This window comes from Mytilus californianus, unplaced genomic scaffold (genome assembly GCF_021869535.1).
Source record: "Mytilus californianus isolate M0D057914Y unplaced genomic scaffold, xbMytCali1.0.p SCAF_13, whole genome shotgun sequence".
Lineage (NCBI taxonomy): Eukaryota > Metazoa > Mollusca > Bivalvia > Mytilida > Mytilidae > Mytilus > Mytilus californianus.
In genome coordinates, this window is record NW_026262615.1 from 23,121,903 (window position 1) to 23,139,182 (window position 17,280).

At 29.2% G+C, this 17,280-nt stretch overlaps 2 long non-coding RNA genes across 2 annotated transcripts; both read right to left on the reverse strand.

Annotated features, from left to right (window-relative positions):
- Nucleotides 1–3,541: 3,541 nt before the first annotated feature.
- On the reverse strand, nucleotides 3,542–7,308 carry LOC127723388 (uncharacterized). The gene is made up of 3 exons (XR_007992056.1): nucleotides 7,229–7,308; nucleotides 5,372–5,435; nucleotides 3,542–4,712 (listed from the first exon to the last, which is right to left on the reverse strand). It is a non-coding gene; the product is annotated as an uncharacterized LOC127723388 (long non-coding RNA).
- Nucleotides 7,309–8,730: 1,422 nt separating this feature from the next.
- Nucleotides 8,731–9,657, reverse strand: LOC127723389 (uncharacterized). The gene is made up of 3 exons (XR_007992057.1): nucleotides 9,589–9,657; nucleotides 9,165–9,228; nucleotides 8,731–8,909 (listed from the first exon to the last, which is right to left on the reverse strand). It is a non-coding gene; the product is annotated as an uncharacterized LOC127723389 (long non-coding RNA).
- Between the last annotated feature and the right edge of the window lie 7,623 nt (nucleotides 9,658–17,280).

Sequence of the window (17,280 nt, forward strand, 5' to 3'; positions counted from 1 at the left end):
AACTAAACATTTTTATTTCTAGTTCATATTGCACCAAAAACTCAGTACTTAAATTGTTTAATAGGGGATTTGTTTTATTCCCTTTTAGTGTTTGGCCATCAAAGTCCTACTTAATAGGTTTCTAACCAGAAAAAATCATTTCACAAAGGACTTATAATTCTTAACCAGTGTACATAACTTAAAAAATATATGTAAACTGAAGCAAGTCTTATGGGTATCTTGTGAAACCATACATCATACCTTTGGGACCTCTCAAATAACAATAATTTCACAGTTTTTTTTATATTTCTTCAATCACAAAACAATAATTGAATGCAAGAAAAAATAATGAAATAAATATTTATAATTTGAATAATAAAGCATTAAAAATTAATTGCATTTATAATTCATTCTGCTTATAAGACAAATATCTGCTGATTTTTTTACAAAAGATAGCAACAGTTCATCCAATGGTTTGCAGGATTGTAGTCTGAGGATTTTACCATACAAGGAAGGCAGCAACAGCAACTCTTTCGACTGAAAAAGAAAGAGTTAAATTTCAATTGTTGATTCTTAATTTTAAAATAATCTAACAGGAATAAAGAAACAGACATCAGTGTATGTTAAACAATTTGTTTATTACTTATATTGATTACTCAAAAATATATAGTATCGAAAATATCCGATTTTATTGTTATCTCCCCTTCATATATCTTCTTCCGATCTAGTATCTGCTTTAAAGGGTACATTATTTTAAAATGAAAAGATTGAATACTGATTTTTTTTAACTGTAAATTAAAAAAAAATATATATATTGAAATCTATTTAGTGACATTCATCACACTATAACATAAACACATTAAAGTTGTATGTTGATGAATAAGTTCTCACCTTATACACATGTAACAGCTTTGTCCCAGCAAGTAACCCAATGGAAACCTGATGCTAACCTGGAATATAAAAGTAGTCAGTCAGTTATACTAAACTTTCCTAAAAAAAATTATTACACATGTACTAAATTTAAAATTGCACTAGGATAACAAAAAATCATGGAAAAAATATTTGGTATTCTGAATTATAAACTCAAGTTTTATATTTACCAAAAAAATTCAACCGGTATCTCATCAGTGTAAAATTATTTTTTTTGTACTAAAGAACCTTATGAAATTGATTTTAAATATTATATTACTAAAAAGATGCTTGATTACCTACCAACATGTTAACAATATCAGACATCCAAGTCTTAATCCCAACACCATGAAAACATCATCATTATAACAACCTAAAAATAAAAAAAAATAAAAAAGTAATAAATTGTTTTACAGATCAATCTGTCTCTTAGAAGACTAACAAAATAATGCTATGTTTCATTTATTAAAACCTGTTATACATTATCATCTTCACTATATAAACTTTAAACTGCTAGAGATAGAAATTGACCTTGTGCAAGTGCACGTGTATGTATAAGACAATGATTTTGGAATATTCAATTACAAAATCGGATGGTTTTGTTCTCTTTTGATGGTTCTTAAAATCATTTAATAACAGCGTAGACAATCCCAATACTTATGTTGGTAATAATACTAACTCAATTACTGTAAATTCAGAAACTATCTCAATGTTTTTATTATTGTGAAAAATGCAACATGGTTGTATTGGCAATAATTTAAACTAGCATTTTGAAATTTTTTGTATGAATTAAACAGGATTTTTCTCAATATTGCAAAAATTAAAATCGCATTTTAGTCTAAAATTACAAAATCACAATTAATGAATGGTTATTATATTTATTTTGAATTTATTGAACCATAAATTTAATTTTTGACTCTTCACATTGAATTATCCGCGAAGCAGATTTATGTAAAATGTGAAGTCAAAAATTAATTTTATGGTTCAATAAATTCAAAATAAATTATAGCCATTCATTATAAATAAATTTCTATCAAAAATAAGGCTCAAAGAACTTTTTATATTATTTATATTAACCATAATAACGTTCACGCATGTTGGCGTATGAATATACAACGTCATAGTGGGCGTGTCGCCATAAAAATTGACAACATTGAAAATAAAAGTAATACTTTTAACCAATCAGAAGACAGTAAATACACCAAAATTTATTTATTAATAATTGCACCCAATAATTTCTGAATTTACAGTACCTTTAACTTGTTTGCCATTGGCTATCGATAACAGTGATTTTACGCTCACTCAGTCTGTCAGAGGCCTTCCAATAGGGATTTAAATAGAATAAAAGAGCAAGGTACATGTAGGCACAAGAGAAGAAAAAAAGAAAATTATTATTCAACATTTAAATCAACACACAAGGTTTAATCCTCTGCTAGTAATTCGTACTATTTGATGTGGGCATTTACAACCAGTTTAAATGTCTATAACACATTCAATGTGACAAGTGGGCGTTACAGACAAACTTTCACCTTATCTGACCCAGTCAATAGATAACATAAGAGCGCCAAGAATCGTCTTGTCCATGCTTTTATGAAAATGATTCTATATCAATTCAATATTCAAACAGTTACAGACTTTGCATAAAAATTTGTTCGACCCAAATAAGATTACAAATTCATTGATAATAACTTGCATACAGTTGGTTTCTATCCAACACAGCTCACTCGATACCAGACAGAAAACAAATGTAAGTCTAGATACTCTAAAAATCAAACACTGATAGAAAAGAACCATTAAAAAATAATGTTAAATGCCTATATATATTATTACCATAAAATTTGTGGAATATATAAACTTACCACATATTTTTCATGATAAAGCCTCAGACTTGGTGAAGATTAAATTGACCATCTCCCTTAGAGCTGCTCTCCCGGCTGACAAGGTGGCTCTCCTCATCATCTTAACATCTTTTTTTTTTAAATATAGTTTTATACATTAAATATATCAGATGCATTTCCAATAAATCCCCTTTCTTGAACATTTCAGCAAATCAATTGTTAATGACCCAAGATTTCTCCCACCCTGCATACTTATTATCTAGAGCTCTGCTTACATTTATTTTTTTTATTACAGAGCTCTAAATAATAGTCAATATTAGCTAGTATACATCTGATATTAAAAAAAAATGTACAAACATGAATATCCAAGTAGATGAAAATCCTAACATCAAGGGAATTTCAAGTATGTGGAGTTAATCAGGGGTATAATAAATTGTCTCCCTTTGACCCAAATTTCACCCTGTTTGGACTCCACATCCTTGTTATATTAAACAAAATAAATAAAATAGTACAATTAAAATTAAAAAATAGATTGATAACAAAAATCTAACACATTTCAATAAAATATTTCGTACTGATCGACTTATGGTGGCAGAGTGGTCCTATAAGTAGTTCAACTACTGTATTGTTTTCTTCTTTACAAACATCTGTGCAGCTTTTAAGCATCTAGACTTATCAAATGTTGATATTAGAGTATAATAAAATAAAGTTAAACAATTAAAGGAGGTAAAGATGAAAAAAGTTATTTTCAAAATTTTTATTTTTTAATTGTTCTTAGGTACAAAAATAGAAAAAGAATTATTATGATATGTTTTTGCATTCAATTTATTTTAGATTTAATCTTTTTACCAAAAAACATTAGTTTAAAGAGTATATTGTGAAAGGTGAAAAAAAGGGGAAGTAACTCAAATTGTTTTTAAAACAACTTTGAAATACACAAATTATTTACGACCTAAAGCTAAGGTAATCGGTGTTAATTAACAGTGTGTTTGACACCAAAGCTGTCAAGTGAAGCCATGCACTGAAATGGGTCACTTAATTTGAGTATACACAGCTAGTTGAACTTCTTGTCCATGGAGAATTACAAATTTGCCCGTATTTCAACACTGTTCAAAGGAAAATCACTTATGAAATCAGTCTGAAGGATTAGGAATCCGGGTGAAAACAGGCCCTTTTTTGGAATTCCCGGGTTATTTAATGACCCGGGGGGTGTTCCGGGTGACCCCTCAGAGTTGTGAAAATCTCGGGTCACACCCGCAGGATACGGGTCAGTTGACAGGTATGGCCTTTTGTAAAATTATTCTTTAAAAAATATCACCTTGGTTACAAACCAAAATCAGCAAAAAATGACAAAAAAAGTGCAAAAAATATATTGCTAACTTCTTAACATGAAAGAAAAGGTTGTAAGGGGATATATTTACTGCAGACCATTATTCATCTTTTTAGTTTACACTAGAGAGGCATTTGCTATGGTAAGGTATTTTGAAATGTTGCTAAAAAAAACAAAAATAATTAAAATTTGCTAAGAAATTTAGTGGGAATATTCACATCTGCAGATTTAATTGCATTAACTACATGTATAAAGTAACTTGTAAAATTTGAAAGTATCTCAAATCCTAAAATAACAAAAAGATGGCAAAAATATATACATTACAATTTGCAAAAAAAAAAATACATTTCAATAATTGAACATTTTTTTTTTCTTTTTTCTTTCTTTTTCTTTTAGATTATCCATTCTTAAACTGCTGGAAATGTTTTGACTAGACATGAGTATAAACGGAAAATAGAAAGAATTTTTGTAATGTCAAATACAAGTTAACCTACAACTTCCAATCTTGTTAAAAATGAAGAATCTTTACATATTTTTTTTTTTTTTTTTTGTAAAAAAATTATAAACATTTTCTCAAGCATACACAAAAATAGTCTAAATTACATTCTTTACTGTTGCAGTTATATCACACAACCATTTTATGCAGCCACAGTTATCTGAAAAAGAAATATACATTACTCATGAAAATTGAAATAATATTTAATGCAAAACAATTATAATTAACTGAGCATTACAATTATAATGTATAAAACATTTCTTTTTCTTTGTTATAAAGTGATTTGTTTACATAAATTTTAAAGTACCAGTATTTCTTAGCAATAAAAGGATGAAAAACAAGTCATTGGCTGATGTCTTGACAAATATCTTTTTAACATTGTTTTATAGCTATATATAGTATATCAGGCTATTAACATACTTGATTGAATTTTTTAACATTTAGTCATGTTGAACCTTTATAGCTAACTATACAATATAGGTTTTGCTCATTGTTGAAGGCATAGGGCGACATTTAGTTGCATCCACATCATTTGGTCTCTGGTTGATAGCTGTCTCATTGGCATACATACCACACTTACATATTTTCATATATGGGGACAACTATAGATAACAAAAAAACTGAAATCCCAAGATTTCGCATTATACATTACACTTTTTGACTTCCCTTATATATCTTTATATCTCCTTCTAAATTGTTTATTCAACTATAAGTAAAGAAGACATCAATATGTAAGATTTACATCTGTGCCTAACAAAAATCTTGGGCTTTAAAATGCTCTTGGATGAAAAGTTCATAAATGTATGTATTGATTCTTACCATAAAAGTCAGCTCCAATGCCCACTCCCAGCTTCAATCCTTACAGACAAGCTGTGATGCTAACCTGAAATATAAAATGATAATTCATTAATAAAACCCTGTAACTCGGAAATGTAAAATCTAAAATTTATAAAAATCCAAAGGGAGTTCATGTCAATAGATATAAACAATTCACCACAATTTCTTGCAAGTTGGTGAAAGCATTCTTGAGTTATTGTCCGAAAACTGGAAAACCTCCCTTTTTTTAATGAATAAAACCCCATAAACTAGGAAACGTAGAATCTAAAATTTATAAAAAACAAAAGGGAGCTCATGTCAATAGATATAAACAATTCACCAAAGTTTTATGCAAATTGGTTAAAGCGTTTTTCAGTTAATGTCCGACATGTTGACGAAGGACGGACAGACAAGGGTATACCATAATACGTCCCGTAAATGGGCGTATAAAAACTGTTTAAAAGGTTCTTTGTTGGTATTATGTATGTATATTGAATAGATTGAATGATTGGTTGTTGGTTTCTTAAGGTCCAGTGGCAAATCATTAAATAGAAATAGTCTTAAAATGTGTTATATATGTAACACTCTCAAACGTGTCCATCCCCCCAAATGTGTCCGATTCCCCCAAACGTGTCCTTGAAATCCCAAATTGCTGAAACGTGTCCGATAATTGTTATTCGCCAAAACGTGTCCAGTTTTAAACGCCAGAACGTCTCAAAGCTTTTAGCACTAATATTTCCCAAACGTTTTTATAGCATTAGTTCGTTCAACGCCGGTTGTTTATATTTAGCATAATTGCAAGTTTTATTTGCAACATATACATTAATTCTTGACCGTTGATTGCTTAATGTCCAGTGGCAAATATTCCATGCATATTTAGAGCGAACTTGAAAATTGCAATTAATTAGTTTTGTACGGTTAAATTTATAGTTTACTTAGTGAATTCTTTTGTACTAATATACTCCGCTGATGTCCAACTACATGCATATTAATGATGTTTGAAGAGATATCACGGATTCTTTTATCAGCTCTTCAAAGTGTGTACTGGTATTTTGTTTTATTTTTGTAGTTTTGTTTCGAACATCAATAAAAAGACATAAACAAGAGGAATAAATTTGCATGTATCATTAAGTAATTTTTAATGTGCATCATTGTTTTAACTGGCACATTACGTATACACGAAATTAATTGTGAAAGAAGTTAACTGATTGTTGCTTGCTTAACGTTTTGTGGCAATTTTTTCATGCATATTTCAGACAATAAATTGATTGACTGTTGGTTGGTTAACGTCCAGTGGCAAATATTTTATGTATATTCAGGACGAGAACATATTAACACTAGATACAATAAGTAGGTCTATAATAAAGGCACTTTCCATACACGAGGTTTCGGATTTAACATCCTTATTTTGACCGAATATGGCATCGTACTTTTACATCCCGCACAGCCAAACAGACGCCCCAAAAAAAAAAAATGGACACGATTGGGCGTCCTAATGAAAAGAGACACATTTTGGCGCCCTTTAGCACCTAGACATGTTTTTTAGTTCAGTGACGTCATATGGACACTTTTGGGGGAATCGGACACGTTTGGGGGGATGGACACGTTTCTGAGTGTTACATATATGTCAAGAGACAGCAATATATGTCAAGAACATATGGATGAGACAGCAATCCAACAAGCCAACACATTTTTATGTAAGCAATTCAGAACCTAAACTTTACTCTTATTTGGTTACTGATATAATAATAAGAGTAGATTCCTGTAAAAAATCTTTTAAGTGTTCAAATCTTGTTTTTCTAAAAAATATTTATAATACATTTGAGTTTTCCAAAACAGGATTAACATACTGGTACATACCTTTGTATTAGCTGTATAAGACCACCAAGTCTTATTCCCACACCATGAAAACATGTCTCAGAAAGAACCTGAAATGAAATTATAATCAACACATTATACATTTTGTAAATCAATTTATGTGTTACAGATAACCTAAAATTTACTAAATATTGTTTTGATTTCTTATTGCAGGTAGACAATTGACAAAATGTATAAAATCATTTTTTTTTAAATCAATATAAAAGATAGAAAAGTAAAAAAATGTCAGATTTAAATTTAATTGCACAAAAAATATCTGAATATTTTACAAAGTTATCTCCCATTGAATGCAAAATCGTGTTTTAAATTGTACTGGTCTTTTCTTGAAGTTTAATGACTATTTTTAGGATTTACTATTGATATTTCAATAGAAAATCTTGTTCATGTATCTTGTATCTTTAAATACTAAACTGGTAAATTAATTCATCAATGGTGTTTTAAATGCAATATTTCAGAAGGGTCTGTTATCTTAAAAGATCTGGCTAAAATAAACTTGCCTTTTCTATTTTCATGGTAAAGAGTCAGACTTGGTTGAAGATTTAATTGACCATCTTCCTAAGAGCTGCTATCCTGGCCGACAAGGTGGTTCTTCTCAATATCTTATTGTCAATCTATGTTGTGTCCATTTGTTTTTAGAAAATAAAGTAACATACATAAAAAATATCAGATGCACTTTCAATTAATAAACTTAATGAAAAATTTCACGTAATTATTCTAAGTGACACATAATTTTTCCCACCCTAAATTTCTATTATCTAGAAAACATCTGATATGTAAAAAAGTGCATAAATGTGAGTATCCAAGTAAATAAAAATCTAACATTGAGGGAATTTCAAGTATTTGAAGTTAAACACAGTATAATAAATTACCTCCCTTTGACCTAAAATTCACCCTGTTAGAACTCCACATCTTTGTTATATACAACAAAAAAACATAAATAGTATACCGGTAATCAAAATAAAAAAATAATTAAATTACAAAAATTCAACACATTTCAATAACATATTTAGTGTGGATGGAGTAATGCTGACTGAATGGTCAAAGTAGTTCAACTACTGTATCACTAGCCTGTCAACACTCTGAACCCTCACATTGTAGGTGTGTTTAACGTCAATCTTAATTGACTAGAGTTGCCAGTTTCTCTGTTGAAGGGGATGTTTTCACCAGGCTGTCTCCACAAATAAAAACTGGCAGCCAAGATATAGCAAATCATGCTGAAAGTGGTGTTAAATACCAAAAATTAATCAATCTACTTTCATCAAGATATTCTTCAACTATGCTTCTTGTAAAATATTCTTAAAATAATATACCCTTTGTTATAAACTCGGCTAAAAATATATTACAATTTTCAAAAATAAAAAACATTTCAATAATTGAACATTTTTTTCTTTTTTCTTTTTTTTAGATTCTCCATTCTTAAACTACAGGAAGTGTTTTGCCTAGACATGAGTATGAACAGAAAATAGAAAGTAATTTTTGAAATTTCAGAGACCTATTAACCTACAACTTCCAATCTTGTTGAAAATGGAGAACCTGTACATAATTTTTTTTTTCTTTTTGTAAAAATTATAAACTTTTTCTCAAACATACACAAAAATAGTCTGAATTACATTCTTTACTGTTACAGTAAAATCACAGAGCCCTTTTATGCAGCCACAGTTACCTGAAAAAGAAATATACAGAATTAAACATAATTGTCAAAATCTGAAAATTGAAACAATATCAAATGAAAAATAATAACTGGTCATTATAATCATGATTCATAAAACCTTTCTCTTACTTTGTTTAAAAGTGATTTCTGATATATTTTTTGAACTACCAGTCTTTATTAGCAGAAAAGGATGAAAAACAAGTCAATGGTAGATGTCTAACATATTTCTTTTTTTACATATTGTTTATTTTTTGTATTGGTTCTTACCATAAAAGTCAGCTCCAATGCCCACTCCCAGCTTCAATCTTTACAGACAAGCTGTGATGCTAACCTGAAAAATAAAATGATTAGTCATTCAAGATTGTTTAAAAGGATCATTTTTGATATACTGTATGTATATTCCATATTTTGAATGATTGATTCATTTGATTGTTGGTTGCTAAATGTCCAGTGGCAAATTAAATAAAAGTCTATAAATATGTAATAATAGTTGAGAACAGCAAACCAGCATCCCAACAAACTTTTACATAATCAAATCAGATAATTAAATTTATTCCTTTAAAGGCAATTAAAGAAAACAAAGACTTCTTACCAAACTCCTACAAACCTTCACGCTTAGAGCACATGCTATTTCCAAATACATTTTATAATACTTTTTCTTTTTTCAAAAGACTAACATACTGGTACATACCTTCATATTAGCTGTATTAGACCACCAAGTCTTATTCCTACACCATGAAAACATATCACAGAAGAACCTAAAAAGAATTAAAAAAGACACATTATATATTTTACAAATCCATTTCTCTATAAATATAAAGTCACTATATAATGTTCTGATTTCTTACAAAATGTACACAATAGTATCAACACAAGTTTGTAAGATAAACTGTTGACAGAGATGTCTCGCCTAGCAGCGGAAAATGAAAAACATTTGATGATTAGCAACATTGCTAATTAATTCGATAATTTTTTAGTAATGCAAATAAATACAAAATGTCATTGATCTATAGCAAGGAGTAACTATTAACCTGACTAAACAGAAAACTTGACATAATAAAAATAAAACAAGTCAAAGGTTTTTGTTTGGAATTTAACTGCACAAAAGTGATGTGCAAATGTAACAGTTAAATCCCATTGAATGAACAAATCTTGCTGTTAATTGTACTTGTCTCCCCTTGAAGTTTTAAATATTTTGATCAAAATCTTGTTCAAGAAAATGGTAACTTAAATTATAAAACTTATTAAAATTAATACATCAATGGTGTTTTGCATGCATCAGAAGGGTGCGCTGGCGTGTTGTCTTAATATGCTCTTGTCGCATATTTCTAGAAAATGTATACAAATATTTGGCTTAAATAAACTTGCCTTCTTAATTTCTTGGTAAAGCCTCAGACTTGGTTGAAGATTTATTTTTACCATCTTCCTTGGAGCTGCTATCCTGGCTGCTTTCAAAGGTTTTCCATCATAGTATTTTATGCTAATCAGTCCACTGAATCCATTTTATATAAGTAATGAAATGTCCTTTCCATTGTACATTATAAAATGTGCAATAGTCACCAGAATGTTCCAAGGCATCTTACATTATTTTTCCAATCACGGAAACTGAAGAAATTCTCAATTTAAAATACAAATAATTTATTAAATTCATTTAAAAAGTACTCTAAAAATACCAGACATGCTTTTAAACAGGTAACTTGTATTTTGATAGTTTACGAAATGTATTCTATAGCCCACAATTTCTTCCACTCATTAAAAGTATATTTTAGAACTATGTTTACATTTTTTTTATTTACAGAGCTCTAGATAATAGCTTTTATATAAGTTACCAGACATCTGATATGAAAATACTTATACAAATGTAAGAAAAAAAGTACAGTGTAGTAATAGTATAATAAACACATATAAATCAACATTTTTTAAATATTTTGAAGCATAGTTTAATAAAAAATATCTCATTTTCAAGGTTTACTACACATGTACATAGTAGTCATGTATAGTCCCAAAATTTGTAAAAGCCTCTATAGATTTTCAAAATCTCTGTGAATTCCAAAAGATATGGGTTAAAAACTATCTATTTTACCTTTGATGAAAAATTACTTAGTTCCAAAGTCAGGAAAAAAATTATCAAACAATTCCATAGTACCAAGTGGACAATTTAAATATTTGTACAATCATTGTGTGAAGTTAAAAAGATTGAGATTGAAAACTGCAGGAGTTGATTACACAAAATCAGTACCATCTTTGAAAATTTTGGAAAACAATCATCAAGATCAGAATTAAGGGAAAAATGGAGGGAAATTCCTCAAACAATTTCATAATGTACGCAATTATTCTGTGAAGTTTCAGTGGTACAAGAAAAAGAAGCTGAAATGAAAAAATACAAATATGATGCAAAATGATATTATATGTATCAAGTATGAAATCTTTAGATTTAATAAAAAAAATTTAGAAAGAAAAATTATGAACTCAAAGAAATGATATAAATACTGATTCTTTATAATAAAAATTAATTTCAATACTTTATAATTTAAATTAATTTCATAACTCAAATGGCACGTAATACTTCAATAAAATAGATTTTTACTTTTTACTTTAGTTTTATACTTGAAAGAAAAATAGTAGCAAAATTTACAATTGAAAAAGTAAAATTTTTTGTTCCCAGATTATTTATGATAGCATTTTTGATTGGTTATATCAAAATTTGTTTTATGTAAGATTACTTTCAATAACTTTTGTCAGAAAAAAGGAAAATCACTGATATCTTGACAATAATGGACTGAGGCAAGGTTACTGCACTCTCTGGAATCATTGGTTCCTTAAATGGATAAGAACCAGAAGCAGCCAATATACAGACTTACAGGAATCAGCTCTTTTTTGCTCCCGGGAAAAGAAAACAGATTACCAGTTAAATCTAAAATAGTCTGGTTATCTTTAACTTTTTTAGTGATTAAATCCCCAAAGTCTGAAACAGGGTCTAATATAAATCTAAAACTGCTTGGTTAACAGAACTGATTGTAAGCTATCGCTCAGGCAAAAATAATCACGTATATAATGCCTACCCATGTTAAATCTACAATAAAGTATAGCTTGCAACAATTATTTCTTAATTGTTATGGACTAATGGAAAACTCCTTTGAACTAATGAGGCTAAAGTTGGATCCCTGTTAAAGAGTCAAGCTCTTAGATTACTCTTTGTCTGGTCATGAGTTTCAAAAAGGATCCAATGAAGAATAGCTGCAGTCAGTTATTGATAATTGGGTTTTACTTATTTTATTTTTTTAAAGTATTTTATGATGGCAAGTGTTTTACCTATATTGTAATTACCAAATTTGAAAAAGATAGAATGGTTTGATACCAAGGAGCAAATTAATTTATGTTGTAATTCAAACGGTATGATAGGGTTAAGATCAGTCTAATACCTTTTTCAATAAAAGATCTAAATTGTATAAAATGAGCTATATTTCAATAAACTTATGATTTGAAATTTGAAATTTTTGTGTTGTACAATCTACTCCTTTTCATGTACACATGATAAATAGAATAAAATAGACCAGTTTTCAGCTCCTTTTTTGTGATCTTGAAATGATCCTGCTCACTGTCAATAATTTTGATTGCAAAAAAGAAAAAATTTTCAAGAAGCTGGACAAAATTATCCTTTAATATATTGATCACAGAATGGCTTGGGAAGTTAAAAAGATTAATTTTCTATTAAACAGGAAATTTTTACAAAGAAATGCTTAAACTCAAGACAATTTAATTTTACAAATTACGATGAGCAATTGTTAAATGGGAATAACAAGTAAAATTAAAACATTAATACCAGTTGTCAATTATGGTCTCGTCATAATGAAGTTATCATTAAATGTCTGGAATCTGTGGATGAAAACCTAGTGTTGAAGGTGAGAGTTGAAAATTAACCCAAGGTTGAGAAGCTTGAAGCAAAGGGAGATAACTACTGTAAGATATCGGGATTGATAAGTTAGATAACTCTTCACTTGGAGATGATGATAGTTTCAGATAACTCAAAATGAAGTTTTAAGGGTATTGGAAATCATTATAAATTTCGTTGGTCATCTCAACGTGATTGATTTTCTCCCTTGAGCCGGGTACCGTGAAAGTGAGAAAAACAATCAAGTTGAGACGACCAATGATAATCTGTTTATCGCTATTTTGCTTATGACGACGTTGAAATTTACATTGACAATGGCAAGTGCAGCCTTAGTTTCTAGAGATACTTTCCATATCTTTCTACTATGCTGAGAAAGGAAATTATCAGTAAGATCAAAGGAAAATTCAGTAAAATAGTGATAATAATATATATATATCATAGAAATTTATTATTGTTCACTATATATTAAGACTTGTACAAGCTTTCAGTCATGTAAGAATTAATAACCTTTGCGATTATGTTTATTACTCTATAATAAATGTAGATTAATCATCCTTAATTCTTTTTTGTATGGCAGAATTTTCGTTATGGCTTAACTGTTATAAAAAGGTACAATAATATGTTTTCTAGTTTTCCATTTCATCATAATATGTCAAATACAATTTAGATTTTGATTTTGATTGAAGATATTCATTTTCAATTTTGAAAATAAGAAATTAAAGAAAGTATGAAAATCGTACAGATTCAAAGTTCAAAGCAGCTTTATGCTCAAACATTTGATTATTTTTTTTATGACTAGAAATATCAAATATTTTTCATTTCAGATTTACATATATAGATTCCTTCGAATGGTAAACACCACACCCTAAATACCTCAAAACCAAAGAACCATCCAAAGAACAACTGAAACAAACAGAAGATATAACCAACCCTACTGCTTAAACACCAATAAGCAACTTTGTTATATGTTAGTAAAGACATGCAGCGCTACAAGCATAATGTATTTCTGAAATGATCATTTGATATTTGTTAAGTCTACACCAAAACTCGGAAGATAAAGAATGTTTTGCTTTGGAACTTTGCATGCACTAGACTACGAGTTTAAATCAATTTCAAGTACTATGTTATTCTATAATCTGACAACTACAATGCTTTGAAAATGTAAAAATTTTAGGAAAATTATTATTTCACTATAAATCTTAAATTTTAATTTAAATGTCTTAGGAAAATTATTTCATTATAAATCTGAAATTTTAATTTAAATGACATCTTTTTTTTTAACGAAGAACAAAAAAAAATGTATTTACTCATTATCTTTTGATTTTACCATTTGATTAGGAACTTTCCGTTTTGACTTTTCCTCAGCATTCAGTATTTTTGTGATTTTACTTTTTTTTTCAGCACAAAAAAAGCACTGATAGACCTTTAAGACAATGTTAAAAAAAACTTTCAATCGTTGGATCAAATGACAGTCTGTAGTGGTGAAAACACAGAGAAATTAATCATAACCAGGATAAACCTCATCTGAAGTTATTGGAACTATCATCATCTCTGTAATGATAACTTTTAATATTAAATTAACACCCCAAATATAAAGAAGGCGTTATACCCTGGGTTAATCTCCAACTTCTATATTGTGCTTCTTATGTTGTTGCACATTAATAGATGCATAATTTAACTATTGAAAATTATGGACAAATCTTTTACTGCATTCAAGAAGAAAAGATAGACATGTTTTGAGTACAGGTGCTTGGCTATCATGGATCAAATGATCATTTAATGGCTACTGTTGTAATAAATAACATGAAAACTTTCACAATTAAAAATTGCTCATCATAATCCTTCAGAAATATTAGAAAGTTTAATGGTGAATATTTATAACAATTATAAAAGAAGACTTTTTCATATAAAAATAACTAATTCAGAATTAAAGTATTTTTAACTTGGGGTGTACTGGATGACACACACGGTACATCTGTGTTATAGAAATTTCGCCTGCAGATTAACCACATAGGAGTAGTAGTTTAGAAGAAAAGTGTGTGCATTTTCAAATCATCAAAAGTTGAGATATTTAAAAAATTTACTGCATTCAAATTTTGTTCTAAATACCGGTACATATTAAGAGTAAAAATATGAAATTTAAATAATCTGAACCCAGTCATATTTTTTCAATTGATAAATACTTCACATAAATATCTAAATTTTGAGTCTGGGGGTTGGAATCCCTCCTTTTATTTTGATTCCTCTTTTTTTTTAATATGTGAACATTTCATGGTGTTCCTAGGTTTGGAACCCCCCTTTTCAAAATGGCTGTATCCACACATTGTACTGTCTCAACTTCCCTAATGTAAATACACAAATGACTTCTCTGAGCATGGTTCCTGGGTCTTACTTTACAAATGTATAGCTCAATTGGATCATGTAGTTTAAATTCTTTCAATTTGTAAATTCATTTCATATGAGTTACCTCCCCTTCACTCAGTGAAATTTTTAAATTTTCTATCATCATGGAGGGGCATAAGAATTTTTACAGACTTCAAGGTTATCTATTTTTGAAGCCAAAGAGAATTCAGTATAAGGACTTTATTTTTCGTGGGAATTTGATTCACCCTTATCAGAACTCTGGAATTAATGAGTAATTTTTCTGACTCAGTGAGTGAAAGCTTTATTCTTTTATACAAATTTTGATAGCACCCCTTACTAAAGCCCCTCATAATGCAAGATTCCAGTGTTTTCATGGAGTAAGACTGAGTCATCATTATTTTAACTTGACTCACATGAATGTTAAAATAGATAACCAATATTTTCTGTGAAAAAAAAGGTGTATCAATTTAATAAATTTTGGAGCAAATTTTTTTTTAAAGTTAAATTGAAGTTAAAATTTTGTCAAACATGAAGATACTTCAAAATAACAAACAAAAAATAATAATTCTAAAAAACTATATTTGAAAATTATGTGCCATCTTTATCTTGTCACATTTAAAATTTAGAATTGAAGAAAGAATGAATGAAAAAAAACACCCTCAACTTTGTCAATTTGTAAATTTGTTAACATATCAATTACTTACCCACTTCTGTCCTGTCCTGGTAGTAAAAAACCCATCCTAGTAGTACTTCTGTCCTAGGTCACCTGAGTTCATCCCCTGGTCTCTGGTTGGCTTGATGTTGTACATTTTTAGTTTTCAGTTTAGTGTTTTGTAGACTTTTGTCTGTCATTTCTTTTGGTTCCAACCTCCTGGATCACCTGAGTTCATCCTTGGTCTTTGATTGGGTTGGTGTTGTACATTTTTTAGTTTTATTGTTTTGTATATTTTTGTCTGTCCTTTCTTTTGGTTACGGGATAGTCTGTCTTTCTTCATCCATACTTATAAAAACAAGGAATTATTTGAATCTGGAATAATTTTGAATTCTGGAAAATTGATTAGAAATGTATGATGAAAACTAACCCAACTAAATAGGGTTAGCCATGCGTGCATGGCTAAGGTTAATTTTACTTTCACTATCATTTCAGTATGAACTAACTAACCCACCTTAGCCATGCGCGCATGGCTAACCCTATTTAGTTGGGTTAGTTTTCATCATATATTTCTCATCAATTTTCCAGAATTCAAAATTATTCCAGATTCAAATAATTCCTTGTTTAAAGGTATTTAACTTATTTTCGTCTGTGTGTTTTATCCCATTGACATTAATACCACATACTATTTCTTTATGACAAACTTACATATAGGACCAAAAAAAAAATAAAAATACGGTATACCTATATTCTCTGTATAAACTCTGTAATGGAAACAGATGATAAAGATTAGTGATGTGTTTGAGAAAATTGTTGTCAATTCCATCGTAGCAGATCTCTAATAAGCCATATTCAAGGTTTATGACTGAACCTGCCTCTGGCCCCCATCTGTAACAAACATTAAATTTACAAATTAGTAGTGTTGGGGAATGTTGGCGTCACTTCTATCAAACAGGCCCTTTAACAATCTCAGAGTAGAATGATCTTGTTACTATTGTATAGAGTTACGAGAACTATATGCTACTCTCCCTAGTCTGCTACAACGGAGTCTATCCAAGGTCTATGACTGAAACATCCTCCCAGCTGCATCTGTAACAAAAATAAAATTCATAAATTAGTAGTGTTGGAGAACGTTGGCGTCACTTCTATCAAACAGGCCCTTTAACAATCTCAGAGTAGAATGATCTTGTTACTATTGTATAGCGTTACGAGAACTATATGCTACTCTCCCTAGTCTGCTACAACGGAGTCTATCCAAGGTCTGTGACTGAAACATCCTCCCAGCTGCATCTGTAACAAAAATAAAATTCATAAATTAAATGTCTGTGGTAAACCTTAAAATGAAATAGAAATACATATAAAACATTACACATAAAAACATAAAATAAAATGGATCAACCAACCTTATTTCAATTCTTTGAAGTAACTTTGCCACCTGAAATGAAATATAAATATTTATTATACCTCAATTATCA